We start from the raw sequence: 4,088 nt of genomic DNA on the forward strand, positions 1-4,088 counted from the left end.
CCTTTTTTTTACATTTTGCATATCCTTATTGTCAGTAAAAACAAAACATATGCCTAATCATGTCAGTAAACTAAAACAAGTGGCCCAGATATGTGATGTCATCAGTGACATTTTCAATGTCATCTTTCATGTATTGGGTGTTGGTTCATAGCAGTGCACAGTGGTGGCGCGAGTTATGGTTGCTTAGCTTACAATAACTGGCACTTTTCTGTGGGTTTTCAGTTTTACTTGTAACCATAACCTCCCTTTAACAACGTTTTTTCTATAAATTGTATATGTTGCTATTAGTGCACCTTAACCATAACGTCCCTTTAACAATGTTTATTCAGTGAAGGTATATATAAAGGGCATCATTAAGAGTTTGAAGGCAGCCAAACTCGGGTCTGGGTCCATGGTTCCTGAATGGGGAAATACCGGGCCTTTCTGACTTTGAAGGGCCCGGTATTTCCCCATTCAGGGAACCCAGACCATCCCCATTCCCATTGAGCCCCCATAGGGCTCAATGGGAAACGGGAGGGAGCTAACAACGGGCCCGTTAATGACGGGCCCATTGTTAGTATGCTGGTCCCCTCGCGGGACCCGCAAAGGTCCAGAGCGGGTCCCGCAAGGGGACCTCGTAATAGGACGGAATGGGTTTAACAGCGCCTGCAGGTCAACCGGCCCCGTTAAACCCATTTCGCCAGCATCGCAATGAGGCCTTTTGTTTTTAAAGGTCTGCTGTGCTCCAACAGTGCTAGCATTGCCAAGTGTGCAGGGAGATAGATAAATAAATAGTGCTGCATGTGTGAAATTGCGTTTGTCAATAGAAAAGTGCTGCATGTTATATTAAGTAAACTTCATGTAAAGTGTTTTGTAAAGTGTATGATCTGGTCATCTTTCAAGGTGCTAAATGTTATTTAAAGTAAACCCTATTCAAAGTATACAGTGAAGTTAAATTGTTTTGTTATGCACGGGGTGCTGCACAATTCTGTACAATAAGAGTATTTTGTGAGTGACCCAGGTATCTGAAGTATTCTTTAGGCCTGTGTTTGCAAGTGACCAGGGTGGACATAACCAAGAAGAAAAAATGTACAGTTTGTTGGGTTAATCAGTCTGTGATCTTTGTTATCCTAAACCAACTATTGATTGCAATTTGTGTAAAAGGGAATCACTAGGAAAGAAAAGCATTTGGGCCACTGAGTGAGGTGGCGTGATTTGTGATTTTGTGATTTGTGATTTTGTACACATATTACTTGTCCTTTTCATAAAAATATATATATATGCTTTATAAACATCAGCCTGATTCCTGGCATCTCAGAGAGGCACGGCTTCACCTCACTGATGAGGCCCAACAAGGCTGAAACACGTGTATGGGGTTGCTGTTGGTACTCTTGCTCAGAGAGGGATTGCCATAGCATTTCGGTGCTGGACTGCCCATGTGAGCGGGACAAAGACTGATATGCAAATGGATATTTCCCATATGTGAAAGGTACAGTGAGCAAAAAGCATGTGCTGCAAACTCTCATCTCAGAACAGGTTATCATGCCATGTTCTTTCTGGAGAGGAGCGCCTGCTACCTTTTTTGAAATATTTGCAAGGAACTTGGGGTTGGTCACCCTGAGTTACCTGGGGGCAACTAGACGTGGACTCCCTGCTCACTGTGCTCAGTGAGGCACAGCTTCACCTCACTGATGAGGCCCAACAATGTTGAAACACTTGTATGGGGTTGCTGTTGGTACTCTTGTTCAGAGAGGAATTGCCATAGCATTTCGGAGCTGGACTGCCCATGTGGGCGGGACAAAGACTGATATGCAAATGGATATTTCCCATCTATGAAAGGTACAGTGAGCAGAAAGCGTGTGCTGTAAACTCTCATCTCAGAACAGGTTATCATGCCATGTTCTTTCTGGAGAGGAGCGTCTGCTACCTTTTTTGAAATATGATTCTTGGCATCTCTATAGCTCAGGGGTGAGGGATCTATGTGGCATCATATGGTAGCTAGATAGGGCTGTAATGAATTAAAATAGATTGATAGGTATATTGGTGTGACACTTTTGATTAGGGGTGGGGGAATATCCCTGCATTGATTATTGCAACATAGATCTCTCATACAGGTGGTGGTGGCAAAGGTATGCATTGTCATCTGTTGGTAGCGACCTCGAGATACCATATATGGTCATCTGGTGTGTAGCTCTCATTGTGGTTAAAGATAGTAACTCTGTCATTGAATGTGTCTGCACATTTCTCACTTGTTTCTTGAAATACCCATGTAGGGTAATATTTTCCACTCAAAAAAATGGTTGAGGACAGTGCACGAGTTGGAAAAGCAGGGCACTGTGTCAGAATGGCATTCTTGGAAAGGAAGTCCTGCATCAATGAACTTTAATCTCTTTCACCAATCCTATATAACTGTACACAGCACCCACAAGATGCAAATCCTCCCACTAATGCCTTGGCCTCTGCTTGAAAGTTGACTATGTTCGCAGTGCTTGTGCCATACCCCCTATTTGTGACTGTTATACCATCAATATCACCTGTCTCAACTGGAAACTGATGTCATCATAATTGAGTGGGTTTAATCTAAGGAGTTAGCCACTGTTTGAGCAGCCAGACCTGCTGTGTACAACTATACAGCTACCAAATGAAGAATAAGCCACTGGATGTTCCAAAACTGTAACGCACACAGTTGGAAGGCATGAACAAACTGGTCAGTTGTCACACAGCTCTGTGTCCAAAGGGCTTTAATGCTGCACCTGTGGATAGTTTCACGGTCAAGCCGAGTTCTGGCACTTGCCAGGTTCATTGGATTTGCTGACCAATTCTGTAGAAAAGACGATCAAGACAAAATGAGTTCATAATCAGCAAAATACATTGTATTCTATGCGTTACAGCTGAACAGGGACGTCATTTAGGGGTCGCCAGAAGTCGCAACTGCGACCTATGAGGTCTCCCTTGCTACCTCTGTGGTCACCCTTGCGACCTCTAGAATGTAATGTAAGCTCATGGGCTGTGGCCAGCACCATGTGACTCTTTAACGAGAAAGCCAGCCACTCCAGAACTAAAGTCCCTTAAAAAACAAAGAAAAATAAGAACAGGAGTGCCACAAGTCTAACACTTTGAGCAGTGACCCTAAATAAGAAAGATTAGCAATACCAAATAATGTGTCTTTCTGGAATTCTATACAATAATTGCTAGACTCATTAAATGTTTATTTCAGGCACACTTCAGTGGGTGAGTCCCTGATTTAGTCTGTTCTTAAACTACTCAGCCTTTCATCCTTCTGAGGTCGATAAATGAGTACCAACACAGGTTGGGTGATATTGGGTGTATATTTTTTCTTTATAAAGCGCTTAATATAAAGCGCTTATAATAACACATCATTATCATTTGGTCATGGACGTCTGCTTGCATTCACAGTAATTTGGTAATATGGGCCTATACACACTGATCTTAATAATACATATGGCGATCCATTCTTATATGAAATGTACATCACATTATAGCGATATCGTAACCATATTTTTTGTAGTGTACAATGCTATGTGATGCCACTTCCTGTTATGTCAACGGGTGAAAGGTCGCGTTCCATCGCATCCTGCGATATCACTTCGGGGTGGGGTCAAATGACATCACTTCCTGTGATGTCACTAGGGGGCCAAGGGTTGTGTGATGTCACTTCGGCTACCCCAGGCATTTTGGTGAAATGACGTCCCTGCAGCTGAACCCCACGAATGGTCACAATGAGGCATTGACTTTGATGTTGGATATTTTGACAAGAGTTGTGCTTTTGGAGGTGCAAGAAAAGGAGTATGATGTTCTAACACTCTACAACATGCAAAAGTCAATGTAACTGTAACTAAGAAGTATTATCTGTAATTATGTAAAACTGTTGGTAACCAGTGATATTAACCATTGTAACTGTTTAACCATGGACAATCTCTGTAACTAAGAAATGTCTGTAACTAGCGCCACGATGCCTTTGGGCTGTTGCGTGCTCAACAAATGCAAATAAATAAATAAACAACGATGACTAACAGGCAGATGCCACTCACAGCCAGTCCTCAACTACAACACCCTCCACATCATGTGCAACATCAACTGTACTAGTT

At 42.6% G+C, this 4,088-nt stretch overlaps 1 non-coding gene across 1 annotated transcript; it reads left to right on the forward strand.

Annotated features, from left to right (window-relative positions):
- Positions 1-397: 397 nt before the first annotated feature.
- LOC138468674 (small nucleolar RNA SNORA49) lies at positions 398-528 on the forward strand. Its single transcript, XR_011268412.1, has one exon. It is a non-coding gene; the product is annotated as a small nucleolar RNA SNORA49 (small nucleolar RNA).
- The last annotated feature ends 3,560 nt before the right edge of the window (positions 529-4,088 follow it).

The sequence above is a fragment of the Ambystoma mexicanum genome, chromosome 4q (genome assembly GCF_040938575.1).
Source record: "Ambystoma mexicanum isolate Mex_15411 chromosome 4q, UKY_AmexF1_1, whole genome shotgun sequence".
NCBI classification, from domain to species: Eukaryota; Metazoa; Chordata; class Amphibia; order Caudata; family Ambystomatidae; genus Ambystoma; species Ambystoma mexicanum.